Source organism: Cydia strobilella, chromosome 4 (genome assembly GCF_947568885.1).
Source record: "Cydia strobilella chromosome 4, ilCydStro3.1, whole genome shotgun sequence".
Lineage (NCBI taxonomy): Eukaryota > Metazoa > Arthropoda > Insecta > Lepidoptera > Tortricidae > Cydia > Cydia strobilella.
In genome coordinates, this window is record NC_086044.1 from 4,351,741 (window position 1) to 4,370,927 (window position 19,187).

Genomic DNA, 19,187 nt, shown 5'->3' on the forward strand with positions numbered 1-19,187 from the left:
GTCCTTCCCCGGGACTCAAACTATCTGAATACCAAATTTCAACTAAATCAGTTGAGCGGTTTAAGCGTGAAGAGGTAACACACAGACTTACAGACAGACAGACTTTCGCATTTATAATATTAGTATGGATTAGTAGAATACTTTTAACGCTTAGTTTAATCCGTTACCTTTGATGCTGATTGTACAAGTGTACACTGTAGTGTCGCCAAATATGTAAAAGTTGTGGGTGTGAATATAACTGATAACAAACAAGTCACACACATCTCTGAGAGCCAAGCGCGAACCTCGAAAATCGCAATTCCTATATCTGTTCTCTATCGCTCTTATGTATTTGAGCGATAGAGAAGATCCTTATAATCCAAAAATATCTTCACCAGCAACCCAAAGCTTTCATTACAGGGAGTCTCGTCTCGTTAAGGTCGAATTTCGTTTCGTAAGAGCCATCAGCCGGGAATTATGCAAATAAGAACGACGATAGTAACTTCGTTTCGCCATTAACGCGACGAAGGCGAGGAATATGATTTGCTATCCTCGGAGCGTCTTCGGTTACTACAATTATGTATGTATATTTGGTTAGATGGCGAAATGGAGACGACTTACTGGGAAGCGGGTGGTTCAAGATGAAAATACCTTGGTATGAAATACTGGTTTCTCGTTATTTAAATTTTACAATTGTCAGAATTTTTTAGAGTAAATTAAAGTAAGTATGGTTATAATAAAACTAGCGACCCGCCCTGGCTTCGTACGGGTGCAATGCTACATATAAATCATCCTCTTGAATCACTCTATCTATTAAAAAACCGCATCTAAGCATCATACATAGGGACAGACATCCATCCAGACAGCAGGAAGCGACTTTATTTTATACTATGTAGTGATATGTATTAAGGTCGAGTAATACAAATACAAATAGTTTATTTCCAGAAACATTAGAGCATTTACAGTTTATACTGACCCCCACACTAGGCAAAGCCTGTCCCGTGAGGGAAATCATATGATTTACTTAAAGATATATATAAGTAAAAGCTTTAAAATAGTAGAACTATTCAAAAGTAAATGTGGCGTTTCCTTTCCATGTTGATCAAAGAAGCTGCTAGCTGTGGTTGCCGCGATGATGTCCTCATAAACAAGTATTTCTTTAAAAAAGGTTGTAGGCGCTGGTACCCCTCGGGCCACGTGTCAAGTCAAAATGTCTCCACACCAAAATTCAGCCCAAGTTCAGCGCTAGGCCCATATAACGGCCTAATAGGGGCGAATAGAAACCTATTCAGCGTGTTTTTGAATTGTTCATCACCTTTAAACTTATAGTCTACTCGTAGAAATGAAAAAAAAAAGTTTTAAACAAAGATTTTGGAATAAAGTGGTAATTGTAGAAATATTACACGTTGCTGTTTTTAATTTTAAAAATTGCTAAGTTTGACGCGCTAATTTCTACACTTTACTTCTGCCGTTTGAGTCTGCGTCTCTGCGTTGTATCTATAAGACTAGATTAGTTGTAGGGATAGATATTGTACCGTAAAATGGGGTGAGTAGGGTTCGCGGGGAGAGTTGGGTTATGAATGGGGAGAGAAGGGATGAAAGGAGGGTGAGATGGAATTTTAAGGCTAAAAAAAATCGATCAAACAATCTTCTAAAATCACCTTTGTATGAACACCCATCGCACCCCAATTAGCTCCATGCATGAATTTATTTTTATTTTTGGATTCATAATTTATATCGTTGGAACACCGGAAATGATAAAAATACTTTTGTAAACCTTAACATTATTTTATTAAAAAATATTTAAAATGTTGAAAATTTTTGAGCGGTTGAAACGCTCATAATTTTTGGCACGAATTCGACAGAGCGTGATGACGTCACACGTTGGGCGGCCCAACTGACGTTTGCTACTAATGACACTAATCTATCGAACGCGTGACGTCACGTGGCGTTTCGAGCGTTTCGCTCACTAGCTTTTCGCGGGCAAATTTTTGTACTTTTTATTTATAATTTTAAGTAATTAAATGGTAATTTAAAAACGGAAATGCATTTGTAACATGATATAACGGTAACAAACATCCGAATAAAACATATTTCGTTCAAATATAAACTTCATGCATGAGGCTAATTACGAGAGACTACGGGGTGAGGTGGGATTTCCTGTTTATCGTCAAAGTTATGAAATGGAACTAACCCAAAATAAAATAAAAACTAAAATACAAACGTCAATTGAGTTGGCATATGTAAAAATAAAATGTTATCGAGGTTTGAATGTCAGTTTTGCTCCTACTTACCCCATTTTACGGTTTTCTTTGAGTTAGATAGTCTGGAAAGAGCACACGCTTTAGATGAAGCTCTACTGATACCCTTCATATAAAATAAAGTTGCATCACCAACGTATATTTATCCAAGGAGTGTTTGAGTCTCAAATGTCAACCAAAAGCAGATTAATTTGATCAAATCAAGCTAACTATCAAAGTATAGCCGATTGGAAAGTAATGAGACCGCCCCTGTGTTTGCTCATGAGCACTGTTTGAAGACCCATGATCGATGGATCATTAACTTAATGGTTATCTGTAACCAGCTAAAGTGATTGAACAACGGTTAATAACTGCTGGTGATTGATATTACTTGCGCAAGAGGGTGAAGCTTTTTATCTTGTATTAGTGTATAAGTGGTTTTCTAGAAATACTTGTGCTTATTTATTTTTGCAAAAGCACTGAGCTTCAGCAGGGAACATCGTTAACTTTGCACATCATAAATGTTTAAATAAAGAAGAAATGGAAAAATTCACTGCTTTGCAAGATGCGCCCTTTTGGAACATCGGTCCGATTGCTCTTAACCAACTGAGCTACCGCTGGTTACCAGAAGCGTGCGAATCTTTCCATCCCTTCCTTTTTGCTTATACGTCTAAAGGAGGTGCATAGCGATATCGCTATCAATTCAAAATACAACGTTAGATCCTTCCAAAGTATTAGTTAATACATAATTATATACAATACATAAGTAATACAATACATAGGTAATATATAATATATAATAACTACATGTTACATAGAAGACAAAACAAATAAAACCTGTCATGCTTGATCACCGACGGCGGGCTGTGGGATTTGTCCCGCGCGCGCTAAACGCCTGTTAGCACGCACTCCGGCGTGCCTCAGGGCAGCACTCAGGGGGCAGCAGGGCACCGTCCTTTGTAACAATTATAACAAGTGGCATATTATAATAAGCTGTAAAGAAACAAATCCAAAAACTGAATTGATACAAAATATCAATGTACGTAATTATCGAACCTGCTCAAAATAATTCCACGAGAGTCAGTTGAGAAATGAGACCTGGGTCTACTTTGAATCCAGCGATCCGAGTTCAAATCTCGGTATAAACTGACTTTTTGGTAAATTCAACGTAGTTCTTTAAAACACAACATAAAAAGCAGGTTTCGCCCAGATTTGAACTCAGATCGCTGGATTCAGTCCAGACTTCCAGAGTGCTAACCAAAAACCGCATTTGTATCCGTGAAACCGGATACAAATGCTCCCAAAAATACGTGATTTATATTATTTTTCGGATATTGAATACAAAACCTTGATTTAAATGTTTACGCAAGTGTATAAAGACTAATTGCTTGTAATTATTTGTAACGCGCGTATGCATAATATAAAGGGGGCCCACTGATTATCAGTCTGCCGGACGATATCAGCCTTTCAGTTAAAACAAAAATTTGACAGTTCCGAACAACTGACAGGTCGATATCGTCCGGCGGACTGGTAATCAATGGGCCCTTTTAGGTATGTAATCAATAATTTTCATGTAACTTGTAGGTAAGATTGTGTTTGAACAGCTTTTAAAAAGACATGATGAATTCTTGCCTCATTTTGTCTTCTCTAAAATTATTTTTTCTACGAATATAAGGCAATTTTAATAGAAATAATATGACCTAACCCTATTTAGAGCTCTGTCTTTAAGATCGAGAATTATAAGTAAAACCGCCAATACTAACAATAAATAAAACCGGCCAAGTGCGAGTCGGACTCGCGTTCCAAGGGTTCCGTACATGACATAATTTAAACAATGTATTTTTTATGTGAAACGTGAGTGAAATGTCTAAAAAATCCGTAGGGGCCGGATCAAAAACTAAGTAATTAAATCCGACTCACGCTTGACTGCACATTTCTAATAGGTTTTTCTGTAATCTATAGGTAAAGATCTATTTTGTGTATTTTTTCAAAAGTTTAGACCCAGTAGTTTCGGAGATAAAGGGGGAATGGTCCTTTTTACCTATTTTCTTGAATAACTTCTAAACTGTTTATCATAAAATTATACAAAAAAATATTTGAGATTCTCACAATGAGCTCTTTTATTTGATATGTAACACGATATAGTTTGAAAAACTTTATTTTTTAATTTTCTCATTTACCCCCCAAAAGTGGCCCCCGTGTTTAAAATTCATTTGTTTACGTTACATGTCCGTCTTTGGGTCACAAACTTACATATGTATACCAAATTTCAACTTAATAGGTCCAGTAGTTTCGGAGAAAATAGGCTATGACAGAAAGACAGACAGACAGACGCACGAGTGATCCTATAAGGGTTCCTTTTTTTTCTTTGGAGGTACGGAACCCTAAAAATAGGGATTCAATCTTGAAACGTGTACCAGTCAATGTCAAAGGTATGTTTACACTTTTGCTACTCCTTTGTAATAAGGCGAACATTGTAAACATAATATCTTTGACGTCGATTACACTTGTTCCATGGAGACTATATAAAGGAGCCAAATCTCTATGTACGAAAAGTGTCCATCAAAAAACAGTAATTAGGCGGCGCCACAATACACCGAAATACTACCAAAAAACAACCTACGTAATTTGGTCGGATTATATTATGGTTCATGTTATACTCATGTCCCAGAGCCTAACTAGCGCCACCGGAGAGATTAGGAACTATTATTTACAGCTGAAAGCTGGTCACTTTTGCAATAGTTCTGCCATAAGAGATTGTGGTCCTTTCTATACCGTCCATAACTTGTTCTATTGGTTTACTTGGAACAATAGCGATCAGCACAATGAAAATGTAATCTGTTTTAATTTATTCGGCGTTTGCTGTAGAAACTATGGGTCCTTGGTTGTCCAACACCAAAAAATTTGTTAAAAAGGTGTCGGAACGCTAGGTGTCTCGGGGGACCACAGAGCGGGCTCCTTCTTTGCTCAGAGGTTGAGTCTGGCGATGCAAAGAGATAACGCCGCCAGCATTCTGGAGTCTATGCCGGAAGCAGGGGATTTGGGGGAGTATTTTATATTTAGTTTTAGTTTGGTTATTTAGGGGTAATTTTATCTTAATTATCTTCATTCCTTGTTTGTCTGTTGTTTGTTTAATTTTTATTAGTTTTTTTGTGTATATTGACATTTACATTTAGACTGGATACATCTCTTTATCTAATATTTTATTGATTCCATATTTGTAAATGTTTTTTGTAATTTTTGGTTAATTTTATTGCTTGTAAAAATTGACTTGTAAAAGTGCCCCTGTGGCCTATTTGCTGAATAAATTTGTTTGATGTGTATTGTAAATGAAGTTAGGTACCTAAAAAATAAATAAAGTGTAATATGAAGGACATCTTAAACAAAAGAAAAGTCCTTCCAGTCCATCCCTGTGCGCAGAATCGCCGCGCATTTATAATTCATGCGTGGCACGTGCGTGAACGCAATCAGTATGGTGCATAATGGATGAGCGGCGAGCGTCGTGAGATTCCCGAATCACCACTTCAACTACAAAAACCCTAAGACATACGGCCCAAAATCGCATACTCCCAAGTCCCAAACATGTGACATTCTTGGAAAATTACGAATCAGGAGCATTTTCCAGCCAAAATGGCAAAAAGTCTATCTCATAGAGTCCAAAATCGCTAGCTTGTTGGGACAGGAATCTGCATTGGCCTTTGATGTTTTGTATTATTCAATTTGGTGTCCGAGTAATTTTTGCGAGGGTCAAGAAATGCATTGGAATATTTTTGTTGATGCGTGAGATTGTTGGTAATTTGGATGGACAGGCGAGAAGTTATTACTAACAGTAGGTACCTAAGTAAAGTCTCGTGTTAGTTTTATAATGCTACTAGCCTCAAAACCATCCCCATCCCCATACCAAATTTTATCTAAATCAGTTCAGCGGCTTATAGGCCAGTCAAATTAGATCCGAAAAACGCGTTTTAAGCAATGAATTCCCCGCAAGCTGGAAATCATTTTAATACCTTCATTTGGTCCTAAATGCGTATAATCCGAGTTTGCTCCATCCCAGGAGGTGTGGAATTGTGGATAAATTTTGCGAGCCTTGGGAGATATTATAAATAATATTTGTAAAACTTGACAATTTAAAAGTGCTTGTTGCTAGGCCTATTTGAATAAAGAATACTTTGACTTTGTCATTTAGTTATCGTGCATCTCGCCTGCACCAATACATGTGCGGACAAGTACGAGCGAAATGCACGATAACTTTCATGAATAAGTTAGATGTCATTTTGATATGAGTGTTCGTTTTTGCCTTTTAGTCGTGACTGACCATCACGCGCACTGTATATACTATCAAATCAACTACATATTAGCAAGAACTATCTCCCGCGCATCTCCTGCCTTTGACCTTGCGAGTGACGTCACGGTGAGAGGCGCAATATAGCTCGTATATTGAGCACCACTGATGTGTGGTTCCATGGTGTAATGGTTAGCACTCTGGACTTTGAATCCAGCGATCCGAGTTCAAATCTCGGTGGAACCTGAACTTTTAGTTTATTTCTTTCTGATAATTAGGTGACCTAATTATTGGTTTCAGCTATGCTATGATCTTCTTAGGCTTTAGTAAAGTCGGCATCGTTTCACGCAAAATAGGCACATTTGGATGTCAATTTGCAGAAAATGCCCAACAAAACTAACTAGTAAAGTCGACCTTTTGTACAATTTGTGAAATGCAATACTTAAAGTTTAAATTTAATATGTAAAATAAACAAACTGGTTTTGTTGATAATGATTCGAACGATACTTAGATAGAACCTAATAATTAGGTTCAGGTAACAGCAAAAATCAGGTTCCACCGAGATTTGAACTCGGATCGCTGGATTCAAAGTCCAGAGTGCTAACCATTACACCATGGAACCGGTTGATGAAAGCACCAAAAATAATAGCTGTAATCAAATTAAAGTTGAACAAATTGATATCAAACACTTGAACAAATACATCGACTAAGACTCCATCTTTCAGTATTAAAGAAAGTAGGGTATGTATAATATGGGAGGTTAAAAAAGAGGTTCCATGGTGTAATGGTTAGCACTTTGGACTTTGAATCCAGCGATCCGAGTTCAAATCTCGGTGGAACCTTAACTTTTATAAACATATTTACCGTTAATTAGCTTAAACATTAACAGTGCGTGAAGGCGTTCTACAAGAGGGCAGGACATGGTCAGTAATAGAGATTCCTAGATTATCTTATCAGTAGTTTTGAATTGACACCGGAACATAAGAACCAAATACATATAACGCATAAGACTGAAAATCATGAACCTTCCCATAGTCAGGTAGAAAATAGCAACTGTATGTTCCAAACTATAAGCTTTGACACCGTCCCAATTGTAATGTAAGTACGCACTTTTCACGCATTGCATTTCTCCCTTTCTGTAATAGTATCCCAAATCGAGCGGCCAAGAACAAACAACGCAGTCGGACAAAATTTCATCAAGCCACGGCATCACTTTCCAATACCGTCCCGACCGAAATGGTGCCGCGATCAAATTTATTCAAATTGCACCGTGTCACCACCGCACTCCCATCGCACCTGGTTTAAACAACCACCGACCTAAAACCAACCGAAAATCTAGCTACATAAGTTTCAAAGTTGAGTGAGACATGTTGGTCGCAATTCCGAACATTGCGATATATGATTATGGATAGAAATTCTTATTCCACTCAAAATAACATCCGTTTCCTCTTAGCAGAGGTTCACTTCGCTCCTTAGTGTCATCTTTACCTTAAAATATACCTTATTATTCTGTCATAGAGGTGATATTTGTTTGAGATAGTGCTTATACAAGTCGTGTAGTTAAGCAAATGGCGAATGCCTGAAACGTCTGCCTTTGTATCGGAGACGTGCCTTTTGTCGGGGTGCTTGGTCTGAGCGTCTGAAGGGTGCATGACTCGATAATATGCTGCTGAGAATACATTTTGACATGCACATAATAAAATACAATCAAAAGCAATGAAACTGAACCACTTCGTATAGAATTTTCGGTTAGTTACCGATTCGCCGGATTCTTATTTGACCGGATTCCTGTTTCGCCGGATTTACTTTAGTAGGTAGGTATACGAGAATCCGACGAAACCAGAATCCGGCGAATCAAGAACTGACCCAATTTTCCAAATGTATCTAACCCGTTTTTTGCCCTAGAGTGAGTAATTATAATAGTTCGGCCTCTCAGTCTAGTTGGTAATCTGACCAAGATCTAATAAAAATCTTGGTCATAATAAACTGAACGTCCTGGATTCGAAACCCGCTAAGTGCATTTATTTTCTTTCTATATTTTGATTGTTGTATCTTAGATAAACTATATCCTTGCCCAGAAAATAAGCTTGGCTTAGTTAGTATGGGGTTGATTAGAATAGGATTAATATTGTCTTCGGTTACCGCGATAGTTACTCATGAAATAAAACTGTGACTAAAAATGGAAACGGATTATATCGGATTAGAATAGAATTGTCACCAAATCCGAGAATCTCAAAGTAGACTTATATTGACCGGGATATAGACCGTGATTACCTTTTGTATTATTTGTGAGCTCCCGATATTTCGACGCAGTTACATGCATCATGTTCATGTTCTTTGACACCCACCCGCTATCTTCAGTCACCCGTGAACATGATGCATGTAACTGCGTCGAAATATCGGGAGCTCACAAATAATACAAAAGGTAATCACGGTCTATATCCCGGTCAATATAAGTCTAGTAAAACTAACCGTGAATCATTCAAAACTCTAATCTCAAAGTAATTATTGAAAACATTTTACACACACAGTGGTACACAGTGGATTTAATTATAAGCAAAAATATGACTAAGATCAAAACACAGCCTATAATCTGACACATTTTCCAGTTAGTCCCTTACGGCACAACATAGTGATACAATGATTATCTGAGACCTGTACTTATGTACCTTACCTATGTTGAACAAATAAATGCTTTTGCTTTTTGACTTTTTTTGAGTTTCTTTGTTGGAAATATCTCTATTGAGAAAAGTACAACATAGATAAAAATTGCCGCTTTCACTACAATTCAAATAAACAGAAGTCTCCAGAACTCCATTTTCAAGCATGTTCTCCCAATAAAACTTGTAAAGTATCTATAACAAATCAACTTAGAACACAACCGTCGAACATTTAAAAAAACCCTCACGGCACGACATAATCAAACATCTCTTGAGCGCGATGACAAATATATGTTAACAGTTACATCGCTAGATTCCTCTTTGGGATTCCATGTGTTGATGGTTCTAGCGCACGCAAAGTTATCCTTGTCGAATTTACATAAAGATGGCCGGTGAGAGTTGAGACGTCTCGGAATCGAGTTAGGAAGGGGGATACTTTAAAACTGTCGCTTAGTTGAGATGTCGAATCCGTTTACCGAGTTTCTGTGAGTTTACGGAGAGCTTAGTGATGGAAGATTATCGATACATCGTTCTGGTGTTAGTTTTTATTTCTGGATTTAAAAAAAAACACTGGACGAGCGAGAGACCAGTAATATCTAATGCCGTTCTTACTTCGTTGTTTGTCATTTCATTGCCAGGCTGCGTCACTTTCTTTTAACCTATTTAGGAAATAAATGCAAATAGCGCAACTTGACAACATGATAACTAACCACACAATGATTTGCCGGAGTAATAGAAAAATGACGACTCATTTTTATGCAGCTTCTTCTTAGTTGTCAAAAAGTCAGGTTCCACCGAGACGCTGAACTCGGATCGATGGATTTAGAGTCCAGAGTGCTCACCATTACACCATGGAACCGGTTAAAGCCACCCCACACTAGCATGACAGTTGCTCGACGCAACGTTGAAGCAACTGCGCAGCGACGCCATTATCCATAGTGCTGACTAGACGTCGATGCTCAAAAGATGTTAGTGTGGAGTGGCCCTTAATTGCCAATCAAAATATTTAAAGACCATCTGAAGAAGTATAAAAATATAGAATTACAGATTACAGTTGAATAAATACTTTAACCATTGTTCTTGCTCATTGGTCATCAATTATACTAGACACCAATTAAATAAATTATATAAGTGAAAACATTTTTATGATGAACTATCGATGGTTCCACGGTGTAATGGTGAGCACTCTGGACTCTGAATCCAGCGATCCGAGTTCAAATCTCGGTGGAACCTGACTTTTTTTGTAAATATGTCACTTATATACCCAAAGTTCCAAACAGAGAATTTGAAGGACGCTAATATAATTGACACCATCACGTCTGCATAGCAACTATCAAGTATAAAATTTTTAGAGTTAGACCAAGAAAAGTCTGTAGAGATTTTGACAGCACACGCAGTGCCAGTGTTATTTATACGTCATAATTTCATAGAAGATTGACGTTTAAAATAACACCTGCGTGTGCTGTCAAAATCTCTGCAGACTTTTCTTGGTTTGACTCTACTAATCCTATTAAGTAAGTATCATGCTGTATCAATTTGTTTTCAAGTAAATACTGTTGCTTTACGAATAGTTTATAAAGTTTTCTAACGCAACTGAGATGACTGGATTGACTTGTTTATCCATTATATTCGATATGTTTTTTTTTATACCACGTCGGTGGCAATCAAGCATACGGCCCGCCTGATGGTAAGCAGTTACCGTAGCCTATGGATATTTGTTTTTATACTACATATTTTCATTATCCGCCTAAACTATCGACATCACCCCATCCCTGCGCCACTGGGGGCGTCCAAGTTGCGTATTGAGTTACGCGCCCCAACACCGGGCCGATAGCATCAGCGCCATTAGAATATCCATTGTCGGTGGTAATCCGGATATTTACATAATAGCGCCCTGAAGTACCGTGGACAGTTCTGAATGTACTTCTATTGGTAATATCTGTTTATTTGAACCACTCGAGCTTATTGGTTAAAATAAGCTTCCTTAGATTTTCTTCGATGCTTATGAAATTTTGTTGGGCGCTGTACTCAACCATATATAAGATTATGGAACATGAGCGTCGTTTTAAAATAAACATAACTTTTCTTTTTATGTTAAGCTAGATTTAGACGAAGCCAGCCGCTGCTGGCTGCCAGTGGAAGCACTGGCTTGTCATTGTTTTCGTATAAACAACTGGCTGCCAGCACTGACGGGAATAGAGTGAAGGCCTATTGAGGCAGCTAGCACTGGCTTCGTCTAAACCTAGCTTTAGAGATAATGCAAATTCCTGAAAATCCGCGTCATCTTCATACTCTAAGTAAAGATTGCATTTTGAGTTAAATATGACTACTTATACCTACTATTAATCCAGCGATCCGAGTTCAAATCTCGGTGGAACCTGACTTTTTGCTGTTAGCTTTTATAGTCTTCGTTGCTTAGCAGTTTTGAATATTGAAGTTTCGAATTGGCTTAGATCTAAGGATATACTAGAAATGTTATATATTATGATTAACTTCCCTCCCTGTCTACAATATATTTATTTACCGAAACCTTCAGCCATTCATCAAGTCAACATGCAAAGGGCCCGAACAAGCAAGCACACGTACAATATTGGCTCACATTCTATCACACGCGCATTCTTCAATAACATTTCTATCCGTGTTAGAGATACCACGTATAATGTCTTTTGTTGGACGTAGTTACTCAAAAAAACAGACAACAACAATCTGGCATACCCCGGGGTTTTGGTTACGGGAATTATTTCGTGTATTTATAACTTTGTTTATTGTAAAATAGTTACCAAACTACGAATTAAAAATAAGTAGAGGAAGCTCTAAATATGCAAAAAAGTTTCTGACTTTCCAGTTTTTTTTACCCATTTTTTAGCTAGTATAAAACATTTCGGCACCCAAAACCCGGGTAGTTAATGAGTTAATGAGTGATATTATTATCAGTACCAGCGACTCAGCGAACGTGACAATTAATTTAGATGCTACAGACGGATGGCGAGAAATTGTTATTATTGGTTTAGGTGAGGGAATGGTGGCATGGGACTTATTTGCGAATCGTAAATTTTGTTTGCGCGCTTAAGCTAGGACAACTGGTAAAACAATAGTACGCATTAGGCATCATCATCAAGTTTGGAAATATGTAACGTTTGAAATTGGTGTCTGATTATTTGTTTTGCTTACATAGGACACATGTATATTTATCATCTCAAAGTGAATCTGACAAAAAAACCTCCTCTGTCCTGTGTCTTCAAGCAGCCATGGCCACCCTTCTAGCGTATTTGAATGTGCCACAGCCTCCGTAATTGATTCGTGGGTGCGCCAAGTGAATTTCAATTGCCGATTAAATTGATATAAAGTACGTGACGGGTAAATCCATGGTGATATCTCTCTTAAAGAATGGAACCTGTTGCAACTGAAATGGATCTTTTCGAACAAATTAAAGAACCTTACTGCAAATACTGCATTGAAAGTAATCTCGTCGTTTCATTAAAGGTGCCGTGCCTCTTTCTATTCTTACAAAGGTTTTATTTTCTCTTTAATGCAAATACCTAGTGGATTTGTAAAAGTTTTATACATTCAAATTGAAATTAAAAACTTCCACCTTAAGTATGTTTAGCAACTGTAAGTAATTTAGCGCAATATTTCATGAGCCAAATGGTAATGTCATTGTTTTTCTATTTATTCGGTACCTCAATGGAGTCATTGAGTGAGGTGTTTTGAGTGCCCCATATTCTTGTATAATGCTGACTAATGTTAGCATTTTATAAACCTTTTTTAAAGGCTTACTAAATAATGCCTATAATGATGTAATAAAATTGTACATTGTGCATATAACAGCGGCCAGGCAGGCGTATTTACGTTTAGGAGTCATATATAGACGACAGATTTTATACGCAAAAAGGAAAAATAGTAAAAAGCGCCACCTACGACAATAACGAGGCACGTGGACACGCCGTGTTGTATGGATTTGTCCGTCTTGAGAGTATAGTCGAACCAAGATAACTATGCATGTCATTTGCAATGACAATGACATGGTGTCACAATGTCATTGTTAATATCAAATTCCTATGAAAATATGACATCAAAAATTATTATCAGGCAACAAAGGCCCATAGATGCTTTACAAAATAACAGACATATTTTAATAATCTTAAAACTAAACCCTTTTTTGCGACAAAACGGCGTGGCTGGTCTTGTGTCGGATTCGACAATTTACCTCGGAACCTCCGAAACACCGGCACCCTTCGTTTATAATGAGATGCCCCACGCCGTCACGGACTCTTGCAAAACTTTGGGGTATGCCAGCATCCTCGATTCTCTTCCAGATCTAATTTTTACATAATGCCATCTCCAAAAGCTCGCCCATGACGCACGACATAAACTTTATCTCCCTATCACTTATATCTATATCACTTTATCGTATTGCTGTCGTAAATACGACAAGCCCATATTTACGGCGACATAAAAATATGGCGGTTTACCGCAGTAATCACTAACCGCGGGAATTAATATTGCCTTATTGGGTTTTCGTTTATGGTTGAGTGTTATGTTAAAAAGAGTACTTTAAGTATTTTACTTGAAAAGAGTTAAGCCGCCAATTAGTTTCAATATTTGTATATATATATATCACTACACCTTATAAAACAATTGTCCCCCGCCGCGTGTCTGTCTGTATGTTCGCGAAAAACTCGAAAACTACTGAACGGATTTTCATGCGGTTTTCACCTATCAATAGAGTGATTCTTGAGGAAGGTTTAGGTGTATAATTTGTTAAGGTTTTGTGTAACCCGTGCGAAGCCGGGGCGGGTCGCTTGTTTTATTATAAAAAACAGAATAAATATAGGACCAAAGAGGATCGTAGGCATTTTAATAACATGATAGAGTCGGAGATCCATGTTAGAGATCGTCATCATCATAACTCTTAAGAGCCTGGCTCTTGTCGGTGGAGTAACCGCCACTCCGTTCTTCTTTCTGCCACTGTTTTGAGCTCCTGATACGTCACTACGTTGATTTTCTCCTTGGCTTGGTCCAAAAACGCACGTCTCGGTCTTCCTCTGCCTCTCCATTTTCAATTCTTCCTTCTATTATAGACTTTATGTAAGTATCGTGCCGTATCAGGTGCCCCAACATGTTTCCCCTTCTGTTCTGTCTTCTGTCTGTGTTAGAGATCGTAGCAAGTGGAAATCCGTGGTCTCTGCCTACCCCTGCGGGAAATAGGCGTGATTATATGTACGTATATGTATGTATGTTATGATAGTCCGTTTAAGCAAACTTTGCACCAAATTGAATAGAACAAAGTGATGCGGTGTCGTATTTTTATAGAAATATGACATTCATGTTAACATTGTCACACTTTGTCATTGAAAATGATATATTATGCAGAGTTAGCTTGGTGCGAGTCTATTAATTTCAGTGGAATGCGACAGTGGCAGCTGCTTTTTAGGGTTCCGTACCCAAAGGTTAAAAACGGGACTCTATTACTAAGACTCCGCTGTCCGTCTATCCGTCTGTCTGTCCGTCTGTCTGTCAGCAGGCTGTATCTCATGAACCGTGATAGCTAGACAGTTGAAATTGTCACAGATGATGTATTTCTGTTGCCGCTATAACAACAAATACTAAAAAGTACGGAACCCTCGGTGGGCGAGTCCGACTCGCACTTGGCCGTTTTTTTGTTTATGCTGTCGTAGTTGCATCGTCACGTGTCACGTGTATGCAAAATTTCATATCTTTTGTTAATTTTTGTATCTTTAAATCTAACGTAGGTACTTACCTACCTATTTAGTTGTATACCTATAGCTGATGGCTAAGCTACAGCGAACTTGTAAAACTTGAACATTTTTGTTCTTACCTAAACATACTTTCTAAAATGACTAACATATGCATGCGACATAAAACCGCAAACGAATACCCACACAACTCAAGTACGGGAAACGACCAACAGAAATTCAAAACTCCACATAATTCGTAACACTCCTGAGAATCAAGGTGCGTGCCGCAAATATGCAGAGAGGCTTGGTCAATGGGACAACCCTAGAGTTGGGCTAGAGATTTGGTTTCACCGAAACCAGAACTTAGTAAAGATATCATTAAAAGGATAGTGGCTAATTTCACATAATCCTAGGATAACACTTCTGAAAATCAAGATGCGTTCAGCAAATATACAGAGAGGCTTGGTCAATGAGACAACTCTAGAGTTGGGCTAGAGATTTGGTTTCACAGAAACCAGAACTTTAGTAAAGATATCATTAAAAGGATAGTGGCTAATTTCACATAATCCTAGGATAACACTTCTGAAAATCAAGATGCGTTCAGCAAATATACAGAGAGGCTTGGTCAATGAGACAACCCTAGGTGGTGAGAAAGAAATCAGAATCTACTTTCAAAAAATTTACTTAATTAAGATTAAGCTTTAGAATTAGAATACATTTAAATTCCTAACAAGTTAAAAATTCACTCATTTTATAAATTTTGCTTACCACTATTTGAAGACGTTCAAAGTTTTAAGACAAGCAGTATAAAAAATCAGGTTCCACCGAGATTTGAACTCGGATCGCTGGATTCAAAGTCCAGAGTGCTAACCATTACACCATGGAACCGGTTGATGAACAATCTAAATAATCAGAGATGATGATAGTAGAAAACGCAGACGTGAAATAACAGATCAGTTGAACAAATAATAAGTACTTTAGTATTGTTCTTGTTCAGTGATCAGTGCGACCATCAATTACAATTTTGACGTAATGCATAACGTAACCATATTTTACTATAAGTTAGTAAATACAGATGGCACGTATCGCGCTACTTCATAAAAAAACATCTTAATCCGACATTAATCGATATCTTTAATTGTACTTTATCGTTTAGTTTAGAAATGACATCTGTACCTACTACCTATTATTATTCGGATTTAATAAACTGACATATCTTTATCGACAAAATGATATGTAGTCGTTTTATTGTGAAACCACCATTTGTAATAAGTGTACTTACACACAACGTTATTAAAATTGACTTAATTAGGTATTCTTCAGTTTTATTTTATTATGCGACTACGAATTTAGGAAATTTAAAATACGACCAAGACATGAAAAACTACAGAAAACGCCTAAACTTCACTGTGATGGGCTATATTTTGCGAACCGTATTAGACTATTAGAGATTATTAGTCCACGAACTGTCGCATAGAGGGTTTCCATGACAACGCACTAATAGGTATTAGTCTCATACCGCTCGAAAAATGGACCCCTGGTTTCGAGGTGCTCCTTGTTCCTTTGGGAGCGTATTAGGTTCGTATCCTACCGACCAAGTTCGGGCTGAGACTGACTCGTACTTTATTTACTTACCTACATGCATACATCACAAATATCATCTACCGACACTCCTTTGGTGCATCAGACACCTTTTCTCGATCAATGATTATTTTCTATCAAGCTTCATTCCTTATTGTTTTTTTTTAATTCCATTTTAGAGCAAAACAATCTATCTAATCTTATCTGTCTTCACCGAAACCAGATACAACTAATTTTCAAAAAGCCCCCGCACTTCGGACACTAAAGGAACCCTTTATGACGCGACATCAATATTTTATGTGACATCTCACTCGCTATATAGAATCAATCATTCTTTGCTTACTTTATATTCAGAGGCGTTTTTGCCATATTTTTCTTATGCAAAATTCAGGACGGTCCGTGATGGCTGACATAAAACGCCGGGACAGAGGGTGACGCTGTAGTGTAGTTATACTGTGGTTTACCTTATGCTGTGTATAGGGTATTTTATAAGGTATACTTCATTGAGGCCTGGCGGAGCGGCGGCAGCAGCTGAAGCTCTAAAGCGCCGCAAATATGCTGGACTATCGAGCAATTACTTATTTGCGGCGTTTGCGGTGGAGACTCTGGGACCTTGGGGTCAGGAGGCACTAAGTTTATTTAAAGATTTGAAGAAGATGCTCCAAGACACCATCAGAGATCCTAGAGCTGGCTCATTCCTTGGCCAAAGGATCGGAATTGCCATTCAGCGGGGGAATGTAGCCAGCATTATGGGCACCCTTCCGCAGGGATCAGATCTGGGGGACTTTTTTAGTTAGTTCTAATTTAGTTGTAATTTATTTTATAAGGTTTTAGTTTTATTTTAATTTAAGATGTTATTGTATTTTAAATGTAATTTGTATGTGAAGTAATTGTTATTTAGTATAGTTAATTGTAATTTTAATTTTGACCTTAATTCAATAAATAATGATTTATAATATAGAACGTGAGATAGATATTTGTGAGATGTGTATGGTGTATGGCTCTAACCCTAAACTTACACATGAGAAAAAACTTGAGTGGACACCTGAGGGCACTTTTACTTAATACTTTACCTTGGCTACGGCTCCTAATCACACTATAATTCTAAAAGATAAATGTAACATATAAATCATCAACCATAAGTTGCAGAGTAGGATAGGTACTGTCAAAGAACTGCCATCTATCGACACACGATTAAAACTAAAAATAAAAATACATATTTAAAAAAATGTATTTATGGATAAATTATTTTTTTATTTGTATTTATTATTTTTATATGATTTTGACCCATGTCACTGATATATGTTCAAATTGGTTAATAACAAACGAAGCCGAAGATTGGTATTGGTGGTAGCGCCATCTGTGCGAGAATCAAATTTTCTTGATTTCCGAGGCATGTTTTTTCCTTAGACTGTATTCATCTTATACGGACTTACATAGGTCTTTGGTAAGACGCAGCGTCAGGTGTTTTATTTAACGTAAACGTTAACTTTGCGCACTTGCGTAGACGAGAAACCGTTACTTATACAAAAACTTAACTAAGTAGGCAAAGTTGCCAGGGCCAATAAAGAATTAACGCGATTACCCTCATTGGGTGAAAATTGATACGCATGGCAACAATTACCCGCTGCCCCTGGGGTCTTGTCCGCGTGTGATTTAGCTGAAGGGCGCGGAGTCTATTCAACGCTCACTGAAGTTATTTTATTTAGCTTGCCCCTAAAGGGGCCCACTGACTATCAATCCGCCGAACGATATCGGTCTGTCAGTCGCTCGGAACAGTCAAATTTTTGTTCTAACTGACAGGCTGATATCGTCCGGCGGACTGATAGTCAGTGGGCCCCTTTAGAGCCTATAGAGTAAGTATTTTACCTTTTTAGGGTTATAACCCCTCGGGCGGCAAGCTACCTCGAATGGGACGCTCTCTGACAACCGCGCGTGCGGCGGTCCGCCATTTTTAATATGGAAAACGCGCCTCCTGGCGGCTGCGCGCCGCACGGCGCGAAAATTTAAAATATTTATTTGCCGCTCGAGGGGTTAATGGTCAGTTTACTTCTTGTTATTAAATTACTATTATAAGATTGTTAAGTCCTCAATCAGCACAAGTGGGGATTAAAAATTTAAATAATAATTTTATCAAGAAATATCTTCGAATATAATATAATATAATATAATATCTCTAAACTTGTGGCTCTGGATGTGGCTCTGGATCTCTAAACTTATGGCTCTATGGGTCTGGCTCTGGATCTCTAAACTTATGGCTCTATGGGTCTGGCTCTGGATCTCTAAACTTATGGCTCTATGGGTCTTGCTCTGGATCTCTAAACTTATGGCTCTATGGGTCTGGCTCTGGATCTCTAAACTTATGGCTCTATGGTTCTGGCTCTGGATCTCTAAACTTATGGTTCTGAAGTCTTAGTCAGGTTAGTCTGAATCTATACAACAATAACAATGTATCGTTATTCAATAAACGACATAAACTTCTGCTTCGCGTGACGTCAATAGTGTCGGCAATTATCGAATCCCCATCGAACTCTAATTATTTAAACGTAACCGCTTTTTAATTGGCAATAAAAGTTGCCAGCAACAAATCAATGTGGCAACTCGGCACAACATCACAAATCTACCCCTACATAGAATTACGCGAAAATAAACCTTATGGGCAATAATTAAAGGTTTTTTAGATCGTATAATGTATGATGGTAGTGTAAGGAATCTCCCGCGCTCGGTAAATCTTGGTTAGTTCGCT

General features: G+C 37.8%; 5 non-coding genes across 5 annotated transcripts; 3 read left to right on the forward strand and 2 right to left on the reverse strand.

Moving 5' to 3' along the window:
• Nucleotides 1–6,675: 6,675 nt before the first annotated feature.
• On the forward strand, nucleotides 6,676–6,747 carry Trnaq-uug (transfer RNA glutamine (anticodon UUG)). The gene has a single exon. It is a non-coding gene; the product is annotated as a tRNA-Gln (tRNA).
• A 304-nt stretch (nucleotides 6,748–7,051) lies between these two features.
• Trnaq-uug (transfer RNA glutamine (anticodon UUG)) lies at nucleotides 7,052–7,123 on the reverse strand. Its single transcript has one exon. It is a non-coding gene; the product is annotated as a tRNA-Gln (tRNA).
• A 148-nt stretch (nucleotides 7,124–7,271) lies between these two features.
• Trnaq-uug (transfer RNA glutamine (anticodon UUG)) lies at nucleotides 7,272–7,343 on the forward strand. Its single transcript has one exon. It is a non-coding gene; the product is annotated as a tRNA-Gln (tRNA).
• A 2,979-nt stretch (nucleotides 7,344–10,322) lies between these two features.
• Nucleotides 10,323–10,394, forward strand: Trnaq-cug (transfer RNA glutamine (anticodon CUG)). Its single transcript has one exon. It is a non-coding gene; the product is annotated as a tRNA-Gln (tRNA).
• A 5,282-nt stretch (nucleotides 10,395–15,676) lies between these two features.
• Trnaq-uug (transfer RNA glutamine (anticodon UUG)) lies at nucleotides 15,677–15,748 on the reverse strand. Its single transcript has one exon. It is a non-coding gene; the product is annotated as a tRNA-Gln (tRNA).
• Between the last annotated feature and the right edge of the window lie 3,439 nt (nucleotides 15,749–19,187).